At 42.3% G+C, this 27,417-nt stretch overlaps 1 protein-coding gene across 1 annotated transcript in view; it reads right to left on the minus strand.

The window, feature by feature from the left end:
* The window catches only part of LOC112567687 (cell adhesion molecule-related/down-regulated by oncogenes-like), a 206,065-nt gene that overhangs the window by 126,828 nt on the left and 51,820 nt on the right, over positions 1 to 27,417 (minus strand). The window contains exon 4 of the mRNA XM_025244431.1: positions 18,176 to 18,254. The gene's annotated coding sequence lies outside the window, so the exon portion shown is untranslated. The remainder of the gene's footprint in view (positions 1 to 18,175; positions 18,255 to 27,417) is intronic.

Raw genomic sequence — 27,417 nt, forward strand, 5'->3', positions numbered from 1 at the left:
CAACGTGACAACCAACACGTCACAGACACCGGGTACAACGTGACAACCAACACGTAACAACCACTAGTACAACATGACAGCCAGCACGTCACAGCCTCTGGGTACAACGTGACAACCAACACGTCACAGCCACAGGGTACAACGTGACAGCCAGCACGTCACAGCCTCCAGACGTGTGACGGGCGTACTCAGGTCCCGGTTTTCTCTCGCCCAGTCATCCTCACACCAGACGCGTTTGTACAAAGACCCTTCACCTCCTCCGCCCCGGGCTGCTGACGACTTGTCAAAAACAAGACTAACGGCTGAACATTTCTACCACAAGCAACAGGTGTAGTGACAGTTGCTTGACCAGGGAAGCGACGCGACTTAAAATACCTGGGAGTCAGGGAGTGAAGGGGTGAAAAAAAGAAAATCTCTCACCGCCAGAACAAATCGCTTCAAAATAAAACTTCCCGAAGACTTGCACCTTGCAAGAAAAAAAAAAGCGTGGGGGTTTAAACCCCCCCATCGTCGACAAACATGGCGTCCACTTACACCACACCCCTCCTCACTCTCGCCGACTACTCCATCTCACATCGCAGCATCTTAAAATATGCATGGCGGCGTCCCAGGGGGAGCAACACTCACTTGACAACACCGTTTTCTTTGCAGGAGAGCGTGTTGCAGCCTGCAGTACATCAAGTGTTTTTCATCCTTGTGTGTCTCCGGACGTTGAAGAGCTCTCCTCACCGACTTCCTGTCCCACCCCTCAACCCCACCACAAGCACTCGTGCCTGCAAGGATCCACTTTCAGATAAATCCTGCCTCTACCACCCGTACCCCTATAATCCTTGAACACGCTCTCTCTCTCTTTCCTTTTTTTTTTTTTCTCTCTCTTTCAAAGACAGAAAGAGAGATAAATAAAACTGATAATTTTATTAGGAGCAAAATATATGCAGGACTAGTGATATGAAAGAGACAGGTTCATTTGAGTTTCTTTCTGATGACAGTTGGTAAAGCACCTGTCATCACGACAGTAAGAATCGGGTGTCGTGGGTTCGTATCTCAGCTCAGACATACTTTTTTCTCTAAGTATGTGACACCTGTTTACAGGGGTGACCGTCAGTGGTTTTCTACAGTTTCTTCCACCATGTGTGTGTGTGTCAAACTCAAGTATACGTCCGCCACACGTAGCAGCAGTAAGAACGATAACTCGCACAAGCTGCGACGTAACACGTGACTTGCTTGCGGCTGCGCACTGAGTGCTCTACAAGTGGACGCCGGACGTGGCACTGCCGCTGTTGCTGCACATCGCTGCCCCCGACAGCGCCGCTCACGTCACGACTGACTGGCGACGACGGCCTGCAGCGCGCGGCGGATGAAAACACGTCACGCACGGCTGCACACAAGCACCGCCGCTGCACGTGCACCGTGATGAAACGCACACATGCTACCCTTTGACACTAAATCCTGGCAAGGAACAGGTTTTCAGCCGCGAAGACATGCACTTGCCCTCCTCCCTCTCACTTTTTATAACTCCAGGTAACTCACTCACTGGTTCAAACCTGCGATCGGTGCTAGTAGACTGATGTTACACCAAAGTCTTTGACGAACAAGACCCTCAACAAATAAAAAAAAAAAAAATAAAAAAATCAGGGATGTCCAGGACATCGTTCAGTGCAGGGAAATGTCGAGAAGGGCGTTACAGAGACAGGTGCAAGACGAGCAGGTGTTCATAACCAAGGCAAGCCCAGGAAGATTCATACATGATCGAAAGAAAATAAAGCTTCTCCCTCCTCCCTCGTCTTATCCCCCTTTCTCATCTAGTTTTCTTCCCCCACCTACCATCCTCATTAATTCCACATAATTATTCAGGCAACTGTTGTACAAATAACTCACTTTTCTATAGATTCATAAAGAGAGGATAGAAGATTAAGAGGGAGATAATGCATACACACACATTCTATTTATCTAGATGATATCTATTACACATGCATAAACTTTATGTTTAGATTCTCTCTCTTTTTCTGGATATATATACATATGTATGTGTGTTTATGTATAATATGTATGTCTATGAGTATATGTGTGTACAGGTGAGTCAAGTGTATACATTTCTGACATTTCTGTGTGTGCGTGTGTGACATACACCTTCTCCTTTCTGTCTCTCAGACACAAAATGTGTAGGACAGCTTGTTCGATACCCGTGTGGCGCACCGTACTTTCTCGGACTTCATTTACCTTTCTTTTACCTTGTTCTCATCATTTGGTGCGACACCTCTATGGAAACAATCTTTTACAGCTTTTATTTTCATGTGTAAACCTTTCTTTCTCTTTTATTTATTTTTTGTTGTTTTTTTTTTTTTTGGAGGGGGAGAATGAAAGGGGAGGGTGGGGAGGGAATTTCAGCTTGTACAACAGGCGCCACCTACCGTGCACTTTAATGATCAACTTCATAGTTTCCTTGCGTCACAAAACCCTTCCTTCGTGCTCCCCTCCTCTCCTAATCCAAATTAATGGGTTTCATATCAAGGGAAGACAAACTGGGGGCCTGGCGTAATTAACTCCCCTTAGAGCTCTCCTCATTAGGAGTACTGACTGAAGTGCCGGCTATCTTTAGCCGGGGAAATGAAACCTCAGTTACAGGCAGAAAATCCATCCATGATGTTTAAGCGCTTGGAAAGGTTCCACCGCAGGGCACCTGGCTTTATGAAGAAAGCACTTATCAGACTGGGGACTGACGGCTGGTATGTGTGTGTGTGTGAGAGAGAGAAAGACACACACATATATACAAATGGTGATGCAAAACTTGCATACCCTCGCAAGAAGAATCGTCTGAGAATGTACCTCGGGTACTAACTAACAATGCCAGTTGTCATTTATATACCATGAACAAATTGTCAATCCCCTGTTTGTAGTAGAAACATTAGCACAGCGTCCCCAAACTACGGTGTTTCTTATATACTAGCAATGGTAACATTACATAAAAAATTACACATTTCCCTGCATTTCAGAATTTTTTAACCGAATTAAGAAATATAAACAGTATGCCACAATTCTTGTTAGAAAGTTGACAGCAATGTCCTCTGTCATGGATGAGCCCAGCCAGGCCAGAAGAACACAGGACAACTTCAGTAGGAAAAAGAACATTTCACATGTGTGAGATAGAAATTAAAATGCAGGTGTGATCGTCCTCTGGTTGTTCCTTGCAGGTACAGATTTTCGTGGCTTTGGTTCAAAGGATCCCGGGAGAAATGTGAGAACCAATCTCCCTTTCAGTTCCAAATCTCACGACTTCGTCTTCCACGACAAAGACATCGATGTTTACTCGACTTTCTCAGCTTCTGAAGAGCGGGAGTGCTTCACAAAATGTGGCTTGTGTGCGAGCTGGAGACATTAGATAAATGCTGGGGCCAGCCCCAAAGTGGGGAAAATAATGCCAACAGTTTGTCTCATAATAAGAAGAAAAGAAAGAAGAAACAAAGTGTGATTTATACATTCTCACAAAGGAGACACAGAATACAAATCAGGGAAGGAGAAACAACTATGCAGACAGATGATAAAAGAAAAACAAAAACAGAAGTCAAGGAACAAACAGTAAGGATGGAGAGCAGGCGGACTAGTCAACTGACAATACTCACAACTATTGACAGCTTTGTTGATTTGTGTAAAGATTAATGCTCGGCAAACAAATGTTTTTAGCGGATGTTTAACGGATTCAATGGTTGGTAGATGGCGGGTATGGGAGGGATGAGAGTTCCAGCGTTTCACAGCAAAGTAACTAAAAATTCTGTGACTATATGAGGTTGTCTTGGTGACAGGAATAGTGGGAATACTCAAGCTTTTTTTTAGGTGGTGGCTGCATTCTGGGAAAATAAATACATTTGTGGGAGGAACATTAGCCACCGGGGAGGATGCACTGCTTTTATAGCTTTTGGTCGTCCTTGTACCTGTCTAAACATCCGCTCTGCACTTACAACAGAAGACACAACAGGAGGAAAGAAAAATCCTGATTTTGAAACAGTGTGACAGGTGTATCGATGTGTCTTGTCTGACCATGTTTCCTCGCAGACTGCACGTGCAGCTGTCTGGACCTTGGGGCTGGGTCGTGTCTGACACTGCCTCTGGTGCCAGGTAAAAAAATGTGTGTATAGATACTTAAAAGTAATGAATGTATGCCGGTGACAGTTTGTGTCGGAAAGTGTTTTCAGTTGTTGTTTAAGTGTTTTTAAATGTTCTTAAATGACATTTAAACGTCGAGTGCACGGACTGTCTGCTTCTTCTTCTGAAAATCTCCTTCTTTCTTTAATTTTCCTCCGTTTTCTTGTGTGTTGCGTGCTTCTTTCTTAGTAGTCATCAATTAATTCTATTAAATATTTGCCCACAAAAAAGATCAGAACACTTCCCAAACAAAACAATTTTCTCAGCAAACAAGGGTATAAAGCAATTCCCAAAACCAGTAAACTGTCAACTAACATGATAGGAACATTTCCCCAAACCCTTAAATGTAACCTGATGTGTTCATAATATTTCCTGTAGCCCATAAATGTTCCTCAGCTAGCAAGACCAGAACACTGTCCATAACTTTGAAATGTATGTCAGCTGACAAGGTTAGAACATTTCCCATAACCCATAAGCGATCAGAATATATCCCATAATGCATGAATGTTACTCGACTAAAGATGTTGTGGACCTTTGTAACAAAAAAAACAACAACAAAAACAAAAAAAAAAAAACAAAGAAAACAAACAGAACAAACGAAACAAATGACATAATAAACAAATGAACGAAAGAAAGAATGAAAGAAAGAATGAATGAGAGAAAGAAAGTTTTCCACCTGCCTATAATTTATCTCTCCACTTATCTGTTTCAAACTCCCTTGTTCTCCAGCTCGTGTGCTCGTCTAGCCGCTGGGCGAGCGCCCCCTGGCGGCCCCTGCTGAGCTCGACTCACCCAGGCCAGCGGAGCCGGCGTTTGTGTGCTAACTAATCAAATCAAACCTCAAAGATTCTCTCTCATCAGCCCAGCACGTTATCGCTTTCTTCCTTCTCCTCCACCTTTTTTCTCTCTGCACCCAATCTGTCCTCTAACCTCTGACCCCACTCTCTCCCTCGAATAATACAGTCTTCCACTACTTCGTATTCACAAGTAAACCTGTCCAGCTTGAGCAGGGTCAGGTGAGCTGCTGTCCTATCTCACGACTTAAACATTTTAATAATTTATTTTTATTTTTACTTCTCTTGTGGAGAGTTCTGGAACATTCCAAACAGAACAATTTCTTTCGTTATGATCCTATGGATTCTTGATATCAGTTTAACTGTTTAAAGAAAAGAAAATGTTGTCCCGTGCCGTTTTGGTCGACAGGAAGTAACGAGTAAAAAATTTTAATCACGAGGATTTAAAAAAAGCAAACTGCTCGATTTCATTAAGTCTAAATAATGTGGATTTATGATAAAGACTGATTATAGGTTTGCAGACAAAGGTTAATTGACATGTTCTTACTTACTACTACTGTCATAACAGTCCCCATAGTACCAACAACAACAACAATTACCACACTTCCATTAAAAAATTTCAAAAAAAATAGCCCTTTTATATTATCAAAACAAGCAAAAGAAATTAAAGATATTGTTAGCTACTTAAGTATACCGAAGGCCACCAAATATTAGTGCGATTTAGCTACCTTGAATCAATTATCTGTGCATTTAGTGGTACTAATGCCAAGATCTTAAGTATTTCACCTGCAATTATGGGTTCTGATGCATTTCCTGCTCACATATCTGTTTGGACAATTTTTGACAATATGGTTTACAAGTCTTTATTGCAGATGGCCTGAATAATTTACTTATCACGAAAGACACCATGAAACTTTTATGTCAGTTTGAAAAGAATGGATGCGATCGTGAAAGCTTCTTGCTTTAAGTGGAGGTGGCACAGTGTGATTTTACAAACAAATGATTGAGAATATATTAAAGACATGTGACTACATGTATGACATTTTTACATGAATATGTTTGCATTAAAAGAAGAATACTGTTTTGGGGTTGGGAAGCAGCAAACAGAGTCACAATACCCTATACAGGTAATGGCATCACTGTATTGTAGTTGCCTTTGTAAGCCTACCTTGCAGGTAATGGTTAAATTTTACATTATATCAATATTTTCTTTTTTTTTCATAGCGTTTAAAACAATTTTTAAAAACTTTAAATAACTATTCATTAACTACTGGTTCACATTATTTGCTTGCTGTGCAATAAAAAATATAAATAAAAAAATAACAGCAACAGCCCGAGTTTTGAGTTCAAACGTTTTCTGTCGGTCAGAGTTCGCGAACATAAAAAAAAAAAAAAATAATGAGAGAAAGAAAGAAAAAGAACAAGCTTACAGCCTTTTCGACAAAACACTAAACGAATAAAGCTGTTTGGCTTCAAGAGGTTGAAGCATAATTTCTTCCTGCACATTTGTCTAATTTATGCCAACTCTCTAAGGGCCGAGTTTAATGTAAATGTTTGTTTGTACCCAGCATTCGCAATTACTTAATGGGAACTTACTAAGATAGGGGTGGAGAGGGGTGACCTGTGACTCACTGACTACTTGGCGGCCAGCACTGTCCTACACGTGCGCTCGTTCACACACACACCCCTCGACAAAATTCTTCCTGTTCGGGATTTTAGGCAGCTTCTATGAAAAATGGATATACGAGGGAAACACTTAGAAGCATGGGTACAACTTCAAAGCAAGTGTTTTGAGAAAAAAACGGGCAAAAAGTACATCTCTGATGGGAGAACAGTTCCAAAACTCGATGAATAGCTGAAGCCCATCAAAAAGCCATTACTCGGAGGGCTGGAGCTTATGTGCGCTGGGAGGACGCCGTTACAGCTCTCACATTAACCAAATTCGACGCCTAATCCTGGAATCTCTTTGCACCTACCCCTGCTGTAGTCGAGTCATAAAAAACACATCAACATTATCACGAACATTAATGTGACTATCCTTGTTATTATCGCTGTCATCATGATCACCGCATCCGCGGAAAAATCTTCTGGCAACGCCGAGTAAGTTGATGGTTTGACGGGGGTTGAGGATGGGGTGGTAGGGTGGTGGTGGAAACCAACCGAAGAAAGAAAACACATTTGGAGAAAACGAGCGAGAAAGAGAGCCAGGCTTCGTGTTGGAACGAGTTTTCTATTCATCAGGCACTTACGGGAGATAACTCTTAAAGCCTGCCAAGCAGGGACACATAGAGCGCGGCTGATAAGCAGGTGAGGGCGGGGAATGTGGCCCAAGGGCTGCGCATGCGCAGGAAGGGGGAGGGTGTTGTGCTTGCTCCAAAGTGGAACGCACTCAAACGCCAGGGTCTGGCAGCGCCCGGCTAATGGTCGCGAGCCTCCGCTGCGCGCATGCGCTGACGCAGAAAGGAAAAGCTGCTCTTGGAGGGTTGGGAGAGGGTTGGGGAGAGGAAGGAGAGAAGGTGTTGGGGAGACGGAGGACGACGGTGCGTGCCTTGTAACACGAGCATCGCGATTATGGACGGAAAGATGCCTGGTGTTATTATCCGCGACACTGGCAAGAGATGCGTTGGTGTTACTGCATTCAGCACTGGCGAGAGTATTGCACGTGGCACTGGTAAATGTGTCGCACACTAGCAATGGATGCTTCCTCTTTGCGCACGGCACTGGCAAGTGATGCACTGGAGTCGCCCATGACACTAGCAAGTGATGCTCTTCTCTCTTTGCACACGGTACTGGCAAGAAATGTCATCAGCTTTGCACACGGCACTGGCAAGGAATTTCCTCATCTTTGCACACGGCACTGACAAGGGTCACAATCTATTTCTCCCATTCAGATGTCACAGCTATCTGGCGGATAGTTTTGTGATCATTTAGATGATGTCTTTTCATATAGTCTTTCTCCAGCCTTTGTCAATATCCGGATGAACATCTGTCTCAACTTTAACCTCTTTTTCCCCCGGTCTGTCTTCCAGAACAGCCATACATACATACCGCGACCTCTTTCTCGCTCCTTTCTTTCGGTTCGTTTCCAGATTGACTGACGTCCCGCTGGTATCTTATTTACTGAATGATCTGATAAGCGATGCTCCTTGAATACAGTCTCGACGCCGGTAAACTTATCAACAGCTTGTCCATAGCCAAGATACAATTCTCAAAGGAGGCAAGGACGGAGATACACGGAGATACACGGTGGCACAAGTTTCTGATAAGTACTCACAGTATGAGATTAAATACTGTCAAAAAAAAAAAAAATACACGCGCAACCAAAAGATATTAAGCTGAATAACTGATTTTCTCTCGACTACCATTGCATTTCTGTTATGCCCAGAGTCCATGACACAGGACAGACACACACGAGGAGCTGGGGGATATAAAGAAGCGAATGAAGAAATATGCATTCATAATTTTCATGAAAGAAATGGGAAACTGATATGGAAGCTTGTTCACACAAGCATGTCGATGTTTGGAAAGGTGATGATGATGATGATGATGATAATAATGATAATAATGATGATGATGATGATGATGATGATGATGATGATGATGATGATGATGATGATGATGATGATGATGATAATCATAATAATAATGATTTGTATAGCGCTTTTTCCCACCATTAAAGATGGACTCAAAGCACGGTCAGTGATATCAGACAAAAACAATGAAAATATATCAGTCGCGAGTAAAGGGAGATGATCATCGCAGAGATAAACGGCAGAGACGAAAGTTGGAAAAATCTGCAGAAACTAAAAGTTATTAAGATACTGCAAAATTAACTCAATCCTGTTTTACTGAAAAAACAATTTCAGTAGCATTTGCTCTTTTTTTGCGAATTATAACACAAATCGTCAAATGCAAAGATGGACCATGGCGCTCATTCCCAGATGAAGAACATGTTCTTGAAGAATGACGAATAAAAAAATATTGAGAAAGCGGAGGGTTGAGGTTCTACAGTGCGATTTCATGCATGAATTTACAATATGTTTATTCTTTGTTTGTTCTTGATGTTCTTTTTTTTTTTTATTCGTTTTCCATGAGTGATTTGATAGTTATGTTAAGCACGCTTACATCCATTTCACCGTTATTAATTATTATGTGTTGCTTTGGCGATGATGGATTAAATATGTTGATACTTCCTGCGCAACATACTCATGATTCATCGCGCCTAACAGTCACATGAACTGGGTGAAGGAGATAGACGAAGGAAGGAGAAGTTTAACCTTAAAGCCTCCCTCCAATATTTTAGATTAATCTTTGTGAAAATCGTAAATAAATAATAAGTCATTTAAAATTATCACTGTGCACTGAGATAAAGGAAATATTTTACTATATTAAAAACAAATGGAAAATACGTACAACCGTTACACGCACCGCATATTGTCCCCCCTTGGACATGTCACTTATGCCCCTTGGGGACACTGCACTTCTCACGAACTGAACCCATGGACCAGGAGACTATTGAAAGTCGTCCACTACAAAATATTGCTTTAAAAAGTTGGAGACGATAATCTCTTTGTGTTTCTGAGCTGTAAGTCTACAAGACAAGCAATAACAATAAACTAATAAACGATCTTAACCGTGTAAAGAAAGAAATCCAAATCGAGTCACGAAAGTCGAGAGAGAAAATTGTCGGACATGGTCCCCACCTCTCTGGCTCGTTGTTGCTTTGACAACATAAATGAAAAAGATGGTATCTTTGAAACCGCAAGTCTACCTATTGCCTACCTTCACACACATCTACCTGCTCGTCAGGGAGCAAAGGCTGGGTTGGAGGAGAGGGGAAGGGTAGACGAGGCACCAGGTGGCGCGCGGTACGCCAAGTGGAGGAAGCGGGTTTGTGGAGTGGCTGACGTATCAAGTATAGATAGCCGCCGTCATTTCCTGCCGATCCAAATGGAGTCCAACATCCAACACCACGGCGCCAGGAGTGGGTTAGGGTGAGGGTGGGGTGTGTATGCCATGCGCTGAGAGAAGCCCCTGGCGTTAAACGGGTGCCCCCTGGGGAGAAATGGTTTTGTGAAAGATGTAAGGGAAAATGTAGCTTGTCTCCAATGCCATTGCCAGGAGTCTATTGTAGGAAAAAGACAGAACAGGGGAAGAGATCAAAAAAAGAAAAAAAATAAGGGGGGAGAAAACTTGACAAGACCCACTCAAAACAAAACTCGCAACTTCTTCCATGACTTCACTGAATGTGTATGTATATGCACATTATTGTTTTCTAGCAGCTTTTAATTTTTTTTTCCTTTTTTTTTTGCTAACCACCACCACCACCACAACCACTGGGGTCAAAGGAAGTGTCATTTCCCTCAGACCCTTTCCAAACTCGTGCGTCACTAGATTACTGTTTTGTCTGGCTAAAATAAATTTATTCTTTTCTTGTATATTTTTGTTCATTTTTACCAGTACGTTTCCTTACAGGAGAGCCATCACATGTTATGAGAGTTCGAGCTTTCACCGTAACAGTTACTTTTAGCTTCTTTATTTTTCAAATTGTTCCTCCTTCCCACATACTGTGTAATTAAGGCAACTTCTTAACGAATTCAACAAACATTTACTCAAAAGCCTGTTTCCTATTAAGAAAACGTGCAAGGATCCTGAAATTCAGTCATGCAGATCCTCAAAATTCATTCAGACGGAACAGAGAAAAATATTGCCGGTCACTCTCAGATCGTGGTCTGTCAAATTTAACAGTTATTTTCCCGACCATATCATCACCATCTTGTTTATGGATTGACAGTAAACACGGGTCTCTGCACAAACAAGGGGAACGACTCTCGACTTCGTCACTTCCGCCCAATGAGAAATCACTTCCTGTTGTCCGCCCCAAAGCAACGGCCCGTGAAGTGCTGGAAGGGTACCTTGATTTGCACCCAAGCAGGTGCAGTTGTCGGATGGTATGGTATCCTGCCCTCGACATTCCCTCGGGTTGATCATTCATACGTCCTGGAAATGAGCAATCGATGGAACAGCGGACATCAGTGACGTCAGTAGTAGAGATGTGGATCAGTATGGAGACTGTGTGTGATGTAACCCTGACAAGCCCCGGATGTGAAGACCAGGGTTAGAGTTCATTTGTAACTAGCGTCCGTGCATCGCTACAATATGAAACTCGGGGATGATGTGAGGTGTGTGGATGTGTTACACGAGGACTTAGCAGTCACTTAAAAGTAATACAATCAACCATTTTACATTATTTAGATCATTTCATATCCAACCAGTGATGATTTAGCAGGCCAAAAAATAACTTGTCAGCGATGTGTATTTGAACCAGCAACAAAGAAATGCTATTGAATGCATCACAGTCGCCAAGTCCGCCTCGAACCCAGCTCTCCTCCCACTTCCGTTTCACGTGACACGAGGTTATTTCCCTAGTGTTTTTCTTGGCTCATTTCTTGTCCATTATCTCCACCACTTTATACTCTCAAGACTTCCTTCTCACCAAAACGCAGCCATTTTAATAATTTTATGCAACAAGCTTCTGCCTGTAAGCAGACAAAAAAACAAAAGTATTCCCAACTCTCTATCTTCGCCATTATGCCTCGACAATATCCATCTGTTACCAGTAAGGCAACAACTCAACTTTTTTTCTCTCTCTCTCTCTACAAAAAAAAAAATAAATAAAATAAAAAATAATCGAAAACAAGACTTGCCACTTATCAAACTTTCAAAACTAGAGCACACATAATTGGTTTAGTAAAAACACAGAACTGCTTTCCCACGAGGGTCTAGTGTGTATCGAGAGAGCCGGTGTGGCAGGGCGGAAGAAATCGCAAGCAGCGATGTAAGAAAAAAATTCATCGGACGATGAATAAAAATGTCGACGATTAGAAAACATAATAAACCGAGCGAGATGTTTCCATGGCAGCCGCAGGACTCAACAGTGCGAGCAAAGCAGATGAGGTAAGTGAGGCATGTGTAGGTGTGAGTAGGAAGGTGAGAAATAATTAACTTGTAAATAATCTGATGCTTATTTTCAACTAAAAGAGTCACCAAAAATACTCAAAAATTCTTTTAGTGGCAAAGTATGCAAGAATGAAAGGTGAATGTCGCCCCATGGTCTTTGTGAGGTCGTTAGGGAAGTGAGGGTTCGAGACCCCACTTTTCTCAGGGAGGTGGTACTCACCTCCTCTCCCTCTCTTCCTTGAGAATGACTACCCGCTTATACACAAAATAGTTCCCTTGAGTCGAATGCATACCACCCACTGTTCTAACAGATAAATTTGGGTGTTGCATATTTATATTTATGAATGAGGGGACGCACTAAGCACCAACTCATCCCACCTGGTTGTCGTATAAGCCCAGACATTATAAAAAAAATAAATTATTTTTTTAAGAAATTGTTCTTCTTGTAATTTTCCTACTAACTCTCCCTCCCTGTCAATCACTCAAGTTGTAGCATGTAAGAATTGTTGAAGGTAAACAATCCTCAATCATATACAGTTTCAAAGGGAATTGTCAAGGTAAACGGGTCACCGGGCCTAGGACACCATATACAGGCATTGTGATGCGAAAACACTGTAAACATTAAATACTCGACCCTCTATAGGCATGGTCTTACGACCTACATACTTACTATACGATGTCCAATCTCTTTTCTCCCCTCCCCGCTCAGTCATCTCTTCATCTTTCTACACCCCCCTCGCCATATCTCTCCCTCCTCCACCCCGCTGTCTAGTGAATATTATTTACATGTTTTCACTGGTCTCCCGGATGTTAGAAGGGAAGACCACCTCTCTTGGCTGTCCCATAAAATGGTTGTAAAGTTCACGCCCTGGCCACTGGCGGTGGCGGCGAAACAAGATGGCCGGAAGATGTGAATCTTATTCAGACTTCTGAGGAGAGGCGCCCTGCGGCCGGCGCTGTTCTTGGTCCGTGGAGCGAGCGGCCACAGCCACGAGCCCCCGGGTTCTTCCCCCACGCTCGTGACACCCGTCAGGAGGGTCGGGGTGTGATAGGGGTGGGATGAAGGGGCGAGGGAAGGAGTGAATCCATTCAAATGACGGACCGGGGAACTGGAGGGGAATGTGAAGGACTGTCGGATAAGGTAGTACAGTCTGGATTTCAGTATTCTTGCAGGTGCTAATACTTCACTACCTTTCGGTTTATTTTGCGATGTAATATTTTCTATTTCACTCTGTACCAGAGCTACAACAAATTAGCATATCTGTATGTGTGTGTGTGTACAAATGCTAGGAAATGGACCAAAGTCCTTCCCAGTAAAGTTTGTTCGTTGACTTTGGTCCATTTCCCCATGGGGTGGGTGGTTTTACAAGCATTTTACACACACACACATACAGATATGCTAATTTGCCGGGACAACTATGAGATGTATGGGGAATAACTTAAACTTTATGAGCAGCTGATATCTAGATATAAACCCATGCAAGCAACTATACAAGACTCATTTTCTACAATCTGTCACACGTATCTGGGTGACTAAAAAAATAAATAGCAACAAATTAAATAAGATTTTAGCATTTATAGAGCTAAATAAAATGTTTAAACTAGGCGGACATCTAGGGAACTCAATGGACAGAATTTCAGGAGAAACAGGAGTACAGATAGTTGGTGTGGAGGGGGTAGCGCAGGCTAAAAAAAAAAAACAACCAAAGACAGAGAGAGAGGAAGTCTCGGGAAAAAGTTTCAAAGAAAGTTTTGAGAAGGCTTTGAAAAGCAAAACACACAAATAGTCTTAAGAAAGATGTTCGAAGTGTGGTTTTTTTTTTAAAATTTGAACGAGACGGAAATTTTAACACAAAAATTGTTTCAGAAAAGTGTTTGAAAGAGAGTTCTAAAAGACATAAAAGTGGGAGAGAGAGAGAGTGCACGCGTTCAGAAAGAGAGGGAAGATAAAAAAAGGAGTTTTGAAAAAGGAGAGCGACTGAACAAGCAACGAGGGTTTATTTTCAAGTCGATGTTAATGCCGCCGGCGGCATGGTTGGGAAGTTTTATCAGGTGCGCGAGCAGGCAGGCGTAGCGGCAACGTGTCGGCGGCGACACGTCGGCTTCCATCAAAGTGTCACGGAGGTGTCGCGCCGCCTGCCCGGGCACACGGTACGCTGGCCTGCCGCGTGGTCGGCCAAGCGTGTCCTGCCTGCAGGACATGGAGTGGAATGTTTTTAATTGTTAGTTTTGCTTTTATAATGGGCGCCGGTGATGGGCTGATTATGCAGGACTCTGAGGTCATAAAGCATGAGGTGCGTGTGTGTGAGTGTGTGTGTGCGTGCGCGCATTTGTGACTGAAGAAGAATCCAGGGACGAAAAATATACTTTCAGCTTCGGTTGTCAGGAAGTATCCAAAGATGGAGAAGCAAATAGCCGAGTGGTTGAAACATTGGTGTCCAAACCTACAAACAATCTGGTTATTAAATGATTGGAGGGGAAAGGGTGGTAGCAGACTTGGTGAAGCAACACGTGCAAGCCACGGACGAATGCAACGAACGAACTTCAAACCCACACACTGCGCATGTCCGGAATTCCATCTATGAGTCGACTGGCTGACCCCGCACGGGTCACCAACCAGTCTCGTAGTCTTGTTTTTGTTTGTGATCTCCACTGGGCGTGTTCAAAGAGTGTAGGGATCAACTCCGGCTTTGAGGGGAAGACTGAGACAACAATGGCGACATCGCAGCCATCATCTTCGTCCTAACCGTCAACATTTGACGGTTATCTGGAGACTTTGAGTATTATTGTTTATTGTTTACAAAGCGAACCAGGTCGCATAAATTTTACGAGGATTTACCAGTTTGGCTGATTTTTTTTTTTTTTTTTAAGAAAAAAGTTCTTTCCTCTCTCTGTCATTTTACTAACAGCAAAATGTTATCAACCTCAAGGAATTTGGCAGATGAAAACTTTTACCTGGAGTTCTTGACTTGAAACTGCTTTTCACAAACCTGAATAGATTTTACTTAGAACCACGGATGTGCAAAACCGAGAAAATATTATTGAGTGCTGGGGACTTTCGCTACTAATGCAAATATTTTTCATGAATGTAAATAGAGGAAACTGATATGTCGATCATGTTTAAACTGCTCGCAAACTGTATCTTCAAACAAAATCATTTTAAATCCTCTGCGGCTACGGGTGGCTAAATTGTAAAAAAAAAAAAAAATTAGGCACATTAGCTCCATAGAGCTTAGTTCACATAAAGAAGTCCATTGTTTTGTTATTATTGGTGTTGTTCGTTCGAACCAGTTTGCCTTTTTTTTAATGAAAAGCTCAAAACGCAGAATAATGGCGATAAACCTTATGACATGATACAAGAAGAGAACAGGGAACAGGTATTTTTTAATTTTAAAAAAAAAAGGAGTGGGAGAGAAGCAGGATATAAGATAGAAGGAAAGCCAGCATTTATGTATACAAAAGCAAATAAATTTACAGATGGCCTTTCATTTTCTTTCTTTCAAAACCAGATGTTTGTGTGGGTTTAGCATACTGACTATCTTGTATGAGAAGCTCGGGTAAATCCGCAGGAGTCAAGGGGGAAAAAAAAAAAAGAAAAGAAAAGAATGTCGGGGACCGCCACTGATAAATGATTCAGGTAGGGTCGCTTGACAACAAAGTAGGCATCTCCGGTTTCGAAAATCACCACTGCGGAGTCCGGACCCCTTGGTTACGGGGAACCCTGGGCCCCTTGCTTCCAGGCCCTGATTATCCTTAACCACCACCCCTAAGGCCTGACAGGAGAGGGCGGGCTCACAGCGTCCCAGGTAAGGGCGGGTATCGGATAGATAATCAGTCCTTCTCCCACCATCCTACCTCCCTCACACACACACCTGCCTGCAGGCTTTCCTCCATCCGAACCCCAGTTCGTTAGTTGGCCGAGAGAGAGAGAGGACGTGTGCATTTCTACCTCCAATACATTTACCCAACCTGACGTCGCGAAAGCGGAAATGACGCAGCTCGTCCCTCGGGTAGAAATTATACGACACGCAATACTGGGTGCCTAAAGGGAAATTACAGAGGACACGGCCTCGCTGCGAGACTACTACCTCCCCGTGGGATACAGTGGCATTCCGCTGAAAGGCAGGGGGTTGAGGGAGTGGGGTGGGCATCCGACAGTCCCCTTATGGCAGGTAAAGAAAGCCTTACACCTGTAAACCCAGTAAACCCTACAGGGAGCGCCAGGAACACGAGCACACCAATAAACAAGCTAGCAAACACCATGTATGCACGCGCACGCACGCGCAAACATATATACCGACAAACGCTCTAGCAGAAAAAGTAGATAAAATGGAATGAAGAAAGATTAAAAGGAGAAATGACAGGAAGAGGAGAACAGAAGAAAAGAAAGAAATCGTGGACGAGGAGAGAGAGATAGAGAAAAAAAAAAGAAGGAAAGCAAAAGAAAGAACAGACCAAAAAAAACAACAACAAACAAACAAAAAAAAAACCCAACAAAAAAACAACAAAAAAAAAAAAAAAGAGAAGAGTAGAGTAGAAAAAGAAGAAAAATGCGGACGTTGAAAAGGAACAAGATGTATAAAAAAAAAAAGGGAGAGGGGAGGAATATGGGTGGTGGAGAGATTCAATAGACAAAAATAAATAAAAAAGAAAAACGGTTGAACCTAATTCTGTGGAACAGCCCGTAAAGCCTGCCGGGAAATTGTCATCAGATTTGTTCCAGGGCTTGGATGACATAATCCTGCAGCGACAGCTGTGTACAGCCGGTCACATTAGCGCCATCTACACGTACATCAAAGACAGCGACCGCCTTCCACTTCCGGCCTGCAATTAGTTCCACCGCGGCTGGTCACAACGTATCAGTCTAACTGATCTCAAATGTCCGGCCTGTTTCCCATCCCATTTTTATTATATATATAAAAAAACTTTCTGAGGCCCCGCCTCTCTTCATAAACAGAGTCACACGCTTCATCCGCCAACAGCTGTGTGTGAGAGACAGAGAGAGAAAGAGTGCGTACATGTATAAGTTTGTGTGTATATATTTTCCATTTCACTTCTAGTTACAACATTGGAAAAGATACCGAGCAGCCTTTGAAGAATAATAATAACTAAAAAATAATAATAAATAAAAAATCTCCGAGAAGTTTCAAGTTTGAAATCCACTATTCTACTACAGCTACCCGATCTCATCTTCTGAACAAATGCAGACCAAATGCAGAATCAGTGATAGCAGATGACTGGTCACACCCGGGCTGCTAGAATAGCACCAGTGTGTGAGCTCTGTTCACAAAAATACTCTAAGTGTATCCTGAACAACTCGTTAGTCTACCTGAGGCAACACTAGCAGACCTACTAACAGACGACAGACACACTGCGTGCACTTGACTGTAGATAATCATCATTATTATAATTATTTTAACTACTAAAATTACAATTAGTCTGATTCCAAGGTATGTATGTAATTGTAACACTACCTTACGGAGAGGACTTAAAGAAGTTTAAAACGAGCGCTAGTGGAGGAGTTTGTCTACAAGGTACAACCTTCCCAGCATGCCACGTTGCACGAAAATAACCTTTCTCCAACCAACCCTCTTTTCTTTTTATTTCCTTTTTTCTCTCTTTCTTCCTTTTTTTTTTTTTTTTTTTTTTTTTGATGAGGGGCTGAAGGTGGAGGGAGAGCAAGCAGTCGCCATTTTCGCTTGAAAAGACTCCTCCGACAAGCTATTTAGCTAAGCGAACTTGACGGCATCTGCCATCTGGCTGGTTGTTAAGACACCCGCGACCTGCTTCAAAACCCGACGATGGACTCCCGCTGCGAGGGTGGTTACACTAGCGTACTAATGGTACCCGAGAAACACCGCAGATATACAGGGTAACGCAGAAATGTGAAGACTAATGTGATGACATTACTTCTAATCAAACTGTCATATGATGTCAGCCTCAAATGGCTACGGCGCCATGATAATGTCAGAAATTAACCCCCGTACCCGTCCACCCACCCCGCTCACACACATATAGACAAAAGAATAAAAAAAAAAATTAAGGACCGAAAATGAAACTAGAAAGATGAAAGCTGCAGCATGCTGATAGGTGTAGAACTGTGGAATGAAAAACAGCTAACGGCGACTACAAACATTTTCAGAGAGCAAACAGAAATAAACATGGAGGAGGAAAAAAAGTTCTTTTAAAGCCTCGTCATGGCAAATCCACAAACACCAAAACATGCAAAAGAAGGTTGCCAGGGAAAGATAATTCCGCGAACAAAAATGAGTTCGACTTACCCAGCATGTCATACAGTCAACGAAAATGACCGATTGGACAGATTCTCAGTCAATGATCTTCTGATGTGTGTTGTGGTCTCTGGGAAAAAAAAAAGAATTCGACTTCAGTTTCGGTAACAGTTTAAAGTCGTTTATAAATCGTTCACTCATTCACATGCATGTGCCCATCATCACCAACGGAAGTAAGAAACCAGAATTCAGCTTCTTTCCACGAAATACCAACGTGGCAGGATGCGGTGGGCAACATCCCAAAGTCATTCGAAAATACCCCGTTTGTCTGAGCTAGTCCGCAAATTAAGGTAAAACAACAACAACAACAACAACAACAACAACAACAACAACAAAACAAAGATATTTGGGTGGACAATTTCACCGGGTTGTGATCATCATTCGAACCTCGAGAAGCCAATAGTTTACGAAAAGATTTATTTGCCGCCGTCAAAGCATCCACAACAATGGCACTTTGCAACTTTTTCCAAGAAACCCACACAAACAAACAAACAAACAAACAAACAAACAAACAAACAAACAAACCAACCAAACCAACCAACCAACCAACCAACCAACCAACCAACCAACAAAGAAACAAAGAAACAAACCAAGAAACAAACCAAGAAATAAACAAACAAAGAAACAAAGAAACAAAGAAACAAACAAACAAACAAACAAACAAAACCGACCGAAGATATCAGTTTAATGATCTGTCAAGCGGGGTACGAACACACTACAGTAAGCACCCAGATTATGGCTCCTTCTTATTCCACCACATTCCCCCTGCCGGCAGGTACCCCGGGTGTCGATAATAGCCGCGAGTATTTACAAACCTGGAGCGACTCATGTCTTTCCCCACTTCAGTCTGGAGTTAGTTTATATTTCAGCTGCGCATGTGCGAGCCGAAGGAGGGCGTCAGACAGTTCGTCTGGGCTGAGATACCCGGTGGGGTGGAGGTGATGGGGTGGATGGGAGAAGTAGGGGGAAGAGTCAGACTTTTCGGTAAAGTTTCAGAAATGTTTGCAGTGTCAATAAAGAGACTAGCTGTGCAGCTCTAGGAAGACATTCATTACATTTCTTGTATGTAGCTAATTATTATCAATAGTTACGAATTGGTGTATGGTCAAAGAAAGAAACCAAACAAATAATGGAAAGAAAGACCAAATAAATGACTTTAGGGAAAGGAATTAAATGATTACTTTAGATGTGAATAATTACGAATTATAATGTAGTCAAAGAAAGAAACAAACAAATAATATGAAAATAAAAGACAGAACAAACAAATAAAAAGAAAACTGATGGAAATTAAGAGAGTGACTATAAAAATGAAATGTAAATGAAATGAAACAGGAGAAAAAGAAAAATGAATAAGCGAATTTAAAAAAGTTAATGTTAAAGTTTAGATATGGACTAGTGTGTGATCAAACAAAGAAACCAAGCAATGAAAAAGAAGATAAAATAAACGAAAGACAGACAGAAAGAACGAAAGAACAAAAAGAAGTAAAACCAAACAACAAACAAACAAACAGCAAGAGAGTTACCGTGATAGTGAAAATGTGAGATGGGACAGAAGAATGTTTTGCTGGTTTGGACACAGATATTTTTCTACCTTTAACTTACCAACAAACGGTGACAAAGATCAACAGACATATTTTTATACCTTCGTAGCTGACACAACTCTGCTAAAATGTTTTTATTCTCGCCATGATTCAGTTTGTATTATTCATGTATACAACACCTTTCCCCATCACAAAAAGCAGGTACATACTAGGATTTCCCATCACGTACAAACGTGCGCCGATCTCGTAAAGAAAATCTTGTCAAGGGGCTCCGAAAACGTCAAAGGTCGGAGGTCACAAACTTAGGCAAAAGTCAAACATTTTGTAATAAACTGGATTTGAAAGCTGCTATTTTGCCCTGGTATTTTGGCATTACTGGTAGTGACACAGATTTACCTGTAAAAACATGACACTAACAAACCAGTTTCTTGACATCAGGAATCTAGACAATATTATCACAAGTAAGCTGGTAAGTACTTCCTTCTGCTACTGGTGGATAAAACCAATAATTCACAGGATAGAGGGGATAAGATATCTCAAATATATCCAACACTCACAACTGATGTCAACAATCTTAATTACGGAGACGGAGTCTTAGGGTATAAGATTCCTTTTTATAGATGGTAAACATTCCTGTGGTGTAGACATCAAATATACACATTTTCACAAACATTCACACCTGTATATATATATACACATATACAAATAGGAACAAATAGGAACTATGAGGAAAAGGCTGATTAATTGTTTGTTCGTCTGTTATTATTAATATTTTATGTTTGCGTGTTTATATTTTTTCGTCAAGCTCTTTGAGCTAACCTCTGACGGTAGGATACAGCATTCTGTAAATTAACACTTATTATTAAATGTTGTTATTATTATTGAATTATTGAAAGCTTGTGTTTCTGTGATTATATTAAAAATATTTTGGAAAACACAGCTGCCACAAGAAATATTCCACAGTGTCAGCGCCACTTACACACTTTCTCTAAAAATTGCTTCTAAATAAAAACAAACAAAATAAATGTTCAAATGCTGAAAAAAATTGTTCTATTGAAAACCTTAGAATCCGTCTGCCTGTCTGTTTTTGTTATACGTGCATGTTTGCTAGGGTCTGTCTGTTTGTTTGTCTGTCTGTCTCTGTCTACACGGTGAAAAATTACGACGACCTCTTACACTCACCGAGTAAACAGATATATAAATATATTAATGCAATCAGACTAAGGAGAAGAATTTTTTTTTTTGAAAAAAGGGCGAAACGGCTTTTTGCATCCCCAAAGAACGCGGAGCACGAACCCGTAAGGATAAACGATCATTTCCGACGTTCAAGGAAAGATTTAGAATGAGGAAGATGACAGGACAGAGAACAGAGAAAGGGATTAAATGGACTTTTTTTTCCTCTTTCTGGCTGCGGTAGATAACAGAGGCTGTCGTCGCACAATACATCACTGCATCGTTGATGTTCCTTTACAAATAAGCGAAACCCTTTGGCAACAGAACACTCACGAGTTCACCAGAAAGCCGAGGAAACATGGCGGCCCTCAAAAAGACAGATATATTGCACCGGCACATCTCGCTTCGCTTCTTCTTCCTTTCTTTCTTTCAACGCTGCAACGACATTCCTCACTCTCTCTCTCTTCTGTTTCTCGACTCCTGTTCTCTGGTTATCTCCAACTGCTGGATTCCGTTGCACCGAAACGACTTGGAGAAAGCTCGTCATCCCTGACGAGCTTTCAGACAATTCGGGGCTTCAGTGAGGCATGCGCAGTAGGGGAAGGGGAGGAGAGGGGATGAAGAGGTAGAGGAGAGAAGGTAAGAGGTGGGGTGGGGAGGAGTGAGGTGTGGGGTTTGAAATGTGGAAGGTTGTTATGCAAGGTCGTTAAAATTGTTGATGTCAGTCATTCTCTAAAACTCATCTGTAATGCAGTCAGCCCCGAATGACGCAAAAACACGTGGCATCTCTAAGTGCAACGGCTGCTGCTATTGCTGGAAGAGGGGAGGGAGGGGATGTAGGGATTAGCAATGGGGAGCTGGGGGGGGGGAGCAAGTGAAGAGAGGGTGGGTTTTACCTGAGGTTATCATTTTTGGCAGGACGGTATTCTGATGCGCTAGAAATGAACCTTCCGCTGGCACGACTCTGCGCCTCCTGCCTCAAGTTCATAATGAACAATGAACTTTTGTGTGCATCTCTCCATGGACGTGTAGAGGTGGACTGCTGTCTGTCTGCCAAGACCAACGCTTAGTCTCTTGCGAAGTGATCCGCTGTTAGTCTCGGCGAGCCGAAACAAAGAATGTGACTAAACCGGAAGCTTTGTAGTAGTATGCCTCGTTTTAGTAGTTAATCGGAAATGTGAACAAACCGGAAGCTTTGTCCTCTCATGCCTCGTTTTAGCAGTTAACTGAACAAAATCATCTGCCAGCAGTCCAGCAATGCAAGTTCGTGGTCTCTCAGAGCTCGTCCAACCACCAAACCCATAATACACGTGCGTACATGAGCACATAGAGATGAACACACGTATATATATATACAGAAACACATATACGTAAAACACACACATATATATACACACAATTTCCCCCTTCCTCTCATACATATTATTAAAGACACAAACAGACAAACGAGAATCAGAAAAGTCACGTGACAGAGAAAAATACTCAAATTCTCCTGTTATCTATTTTTGTATTTGCTGCAAGAGCTCAAATGACGGAACATGGAATATTAAGTTAATATTTTATATATATATGTCGTAAATTCTGTCCTCTTTTGTATATTTTCCTTGCCACCACACTTTCGGAATAACCTTTTTTGATTTTCTTTTCTCCTCTGGCCTACTCACTCCTCTTTCATTTTCCCACTGACACACACCCTCTCTCACAGGTTATTTCAATATTTTCCTTTTTGCAGCGGCGGCGGGAGGGGGTCTGTGTGGTTGCCGGTGTCTGTTTCATTTAGCGGAGAGCAAGTGGCGCAGTGCATCATCAAATTATTAACAGAAAAGTCCCGCACTTCCCGGCCACTAACGGCACCAGCTTCCTCACGGAGCCAAGAAAGAAACCCTTTGAAGTGCCTCCGCCGGCCCGAGGCAGGCTCTGCGCCATATTTCATTTCTAGTGATGGCCTATTACATCCTTTTCCTAAACAGCCCGACGGCCTGTTTGCATCCACCCCTACCCTCCATCCTACATACCCCGTCCACCCTTCCTAAAAAGAAAAAAAAAACTAACCACTCTCAAGGGCACCTTTTTGAACGGTCTCTCGTTTCCGAAGTACCGAGGGAACCTGTGAAGAAAGACTAGCTGGCCTTCTGGATGCTGGGTAAAGGCGGGAGGGATCAACTGCAGGTCTGGGGAATTTTCATGCTCAGCACACTTTCCTCTGCCTGGTTGCCACTGCCAACGGCGATGCTGGTTTTGGGGAATGGGGAATACGGACGAGTCATATATACGTATAGACAATGGTTACGGTAAGTCGCCGTCAGTGTCATGAGGTCATGGTTGGTTGGTTTCATTGGTAGGAGATCCTCCAACTACAGGTGATTTGGCACTGCGAGGAAATATGGGAAGGAAGGTTGGACTAAAGGGTGGAAGGATGGAGGAATACCCTCGCAGAAACCTCACGCAGGCCAAACGAGTGAACTGGAGCTGCATCTAGAGCAGGGGTGGGCAATTAATTTTCCCAAAGGGCCGGATGAGAAACTGGGATGGACTAGAGGGCCGGACTAATTAGTTAACTCAGTTTTACCCAATACTGTATATATAGAATATATACAGGCGGGCGGGCCAGCGGGCGGGCCGGTCAGAGACAGGAGGCGGGCCGGATCCGGCCCGCGGGCCGGCGTTTGCCCAGGTCTGATCTAGAGAAAAGTGATGTCTCGACACGAGATCCGAATCCACAACGTTTGGACTGGCCAAACAGAGATGGCGACAAAGAGTTAGGGTGGTAATGAGAAGAGAAAGAAGAATGGATGTGCTACAATTTGATCCGAATGTTCCTGCTTAAAGCAACCTTTTCTCAAGAGGATGGCTACCTCTCCACCTACCCACTCAAAATTCTATTATAAGAAATTTTCCTTGTTCGTTTTAAAACTGTTTTTTTTTTTTTACTATCTCTGATAGCTGAGAAAATAGTGATCGGAAAGAAGAAAGGACCGTTTTAACGTTCGTTCTGTCTTTCTATCCACAGTTGACAAGCAGTACCGTTCTGAAGCAAGGGATATCACTCTCCGAAATTCGCGCCCCCTCTCTCTCTTTCTGCAATATCCTCTCAAAATATGCGTGAGCGAGGGTTGTGGGAGGGGAGGGGTTCGAGAACCATTGCTAACATTTCTTTACGACCCATGAAACGCATATCGTAAAATTCCGAGCTTCCACTGAAACTGACGTTTATTTGTATTTAAAAAGCATGGCTTACTACCTTCACACCCCACCTTCCCAAACCCTACTTCCCCACCCCAACCCATTTCTCTGCTCTCCTATCTCTGCACTTTGTAATCACACATTCATCCATTTTAGTCCGCGCAAGTAGTCCCCTGTCTCTCGGTAAATCCCGAGGATAAGTCGTTGCCAAGGTGGTACAAATGGGAAAATCAAGGTAAATTCATGATGCACAGTCCACACGATCTGATTCCAGCAGAAGTTTCTCCTGGTCGCATCTTCTGCCAATACAAAAACAAATTTCCGTGCCCATAAATGCTGGCCTGCAAACAGGTCCTAAGCAACATTGAAGACACGAACACTTAATTACAGGTTTGAATCTGAGGTTAGTTAGCAAACTTAATTGATGAAGGAGCGGAAATGGTTTTAAAGGTTCCGTCTACCCAAAGACAAAGGACCGCAAAGGCAGATGATAGACTTTTACTGCAATAGTGACCGTGGAAGCTTTTATAAATATTAATTTTATTATTTCGGGGAATAGAACTGCGTGGTTACAAAACCTGGGCTTCATCAAAGGCAGGAATAGGAGACACCACATTGGTCATCCCTTAGAGAGAGACAGGCTATATACACTGAACGTGGGCCAAAGCCTTTTATCCAAACAGGACCCCCACTGCATTCCTACAGGGTCCATCCATCAACTTGTATTTCTGTAGGCTTGAAAAAACTAATAATGAAAACGCCAGTTATCTCACCCGCCAACCCAGCTCAAGGCGTGACCTAAGGGAAGTTGCTCACTGATCAGAAGAATTCTTTCACCATACGGAAACCTTTTAATCGCAAAAAGTGGCTGCGACAAAAGAAAACAAATAACAGCTAACTATGGACGTGGGTAAAGTCAGCGACAACCCAACAAAGAACCATCACCCGCCTCCTCCTCCATCACCAATACACACCATCCCCTCCCTCCGCCCATTCCACGTGCACAGGATGCACCTGCAGGTTATGATCAGGACCACCCACCTACAGGTGCAGGAGTGGCGGTCATTACTAGACTGATAACAGGTCTTTGCCAACCTGTCCGTCAGAGGCTTCCCTATGGTGTCATCCGGCCCTCCTCCCAAACCTTGAAGTTCAGCTGCGGGAGTCTGGTCACCTGTTGCTGGTTGGCATCAGCCTTCTAGAATATTCCGCGGTACTCCATCCCTCGACACCTTCCTTCATCGCCGTCTCCCTCTGTTCTGAGGTCCTTAGCTAGATAATCTTTCTTCTTCCCGTACGTGCATGTGTCTGTTCTTTACACTACACATGCATGCTGAAGACTTTTTTTTTTTTTAATTGCGAGGTCACAGTCTATTTTGCATAAAGCTATTACAATTAGAAACATAACCATAACATATAAGAAATAAATGGAGAAAACTGTTACTCTTGAGAGGGAAAGAGAAAAAATTACGGAAATTTTCTTTCTTTTTTTTTTTTTCCTTGAGCGATGCACAGCGATCTTTCTTTCCCTCTCTCCACTCCTCCACTTCTAAATATTCAGCGAAGGGTCGTTTCGGATTTTATGCAATCACTCAAAAAAGTGCAACGAGAGCCCTTTGCAGCTCGACTTCTTCAACAGCCATCGCGAAAAGTTAACACAACAAAAACATCCAACACGAAAGAGTAGGGAGGGACCTAAGAAAATTGTGTTGCTCCACCGGGTTGTTTGTAAAACTACACTGTGATAATATAGATGAGTCGGGGATTGACACCATTTTATTCTTCCTTGCAAAAATATGGTTCCTTGAGGATGGACAAACACCAATCCGTCAACACCTTTACATTTTTGTTGATGAGAACAGGCGGAATTGTCGCAGACTCTTCACCTGATTAGGTGTAATAATTCCTTGTGATAAAAATGTGCACGAGATGTTTTTTAGTTTGTTATTTATAGGATGTTTCTGTTCTTCTAAACACTGTGCCATGCTAATGTCCTGCGACAGCAACCTCGACATAAAAATGACAACAGGAGTACAGAACCTTCCCGCTGCCATCCACTATTACACGAATGGATATGAAATCAGGCATATACAGTGACAAAAAAAATCAAACAAACAACCAATTCTAGCGAGAGACAGAGACAAAAGACAGATAAGAGTGTCCATAACTCAAGTATAAAACAAACAAAAAAAAAGAGAGAGTAACGGAAAGATAGACTGCTAGAAAAGTATGATGAAAGAAAGAACAGAGAGAGGGCACAAAAAGAAAGGAAAAAAATTTATAATACAAAGTGTCAGGTGACAAATTCTTTCCCCTTAATATTCCCCTGAGGTGGCGTGGTTAGGTATCGTTTGTCACCATTAATCCTTTTCGGGGAAAGTTGAGGAAAGGGGAGAGAAGCGTCGGTGTGTGGCATAGACCGATCGCTTTGTTTGAGAGTTGTCTGCGCTTTCCCATGATGGAAAGATCGCAGAAACGGAACACTCGGCAAGCCCACGTGACAAATGCGCACACAACGACTCTATTTTTAAATCACGGACTAGTTTAGTATAAAAAGATATTCCTGATGGGAGTTTTTTGTAAAAAGACAAGCTCACCCCTCGTTATCTTGGACATCTTAGATAACAGTCTCGTATCCTGCCATGAGAAATGGTATGCTTCGCTGCCAAACACTTCCTACATCAATATCAGGTCTTATCCAGTCAGTAGGTCCATAAAATAGAAATAAAAAGACAAGTTGAGAGTTATGATGACACCAACCATCGAAATAAAAAGTTAGTAGAAAAATAAGGCAGCACTGACGAGAGAAAGAAAAAAAGAATAGTCAAAGAAAGACTGAATAAACAAATAAGACATGCTGAGACAAAAGAGTTTTGTCGTTTAGAGAAACAGACAGAGATCTTGAATAAATAAATGAATGAATCACACATGCAGAGACGGAAAGGTAAATCACGGGGACTGACAGACATGAAGAATGAATAAATGAGTGAATGAAGACTGTAGAGACAGGTGTGTGGTCTGGGTAAAGAGATAAAGAGAATGAACTAATAAATGAGATATTCTGAGACAGAGCGTGTATCAGAGAAACAGACATATTGAATAAATAAATAACTGAATGAAACGTGAAGAGATGAAAGGTCCGGGGGCTGGATATACAGACAAGAGAATGAATGAGATACACGGAGACGAGGAGGTTTGAAAAAATGAATGAATAGAAGGACGAAGGAAACAAACAGTGACATACAGGTCTATGGTCTGTAATGACATTTTTAAACATCCTATCATATTTATATCGATATCTACATGAGGTATTTGTGGCATGGACGACCGCCATAC

The sequence above is a fragment of the Pomacea canaliculata genome, linkage group LG7, assembly GCF_003073045.1.
Source record: "Pomacea canaliculata isolate SZHN2017 linkage group LG7, ASM307304v1, whole genome shotgun sequence".
NCBI lineage: Eukaryota > Metazoa > Mollusca > Gastropoda > Architaenioglossa > Ampullariidae > Pomacea > Pomacea canaliculata.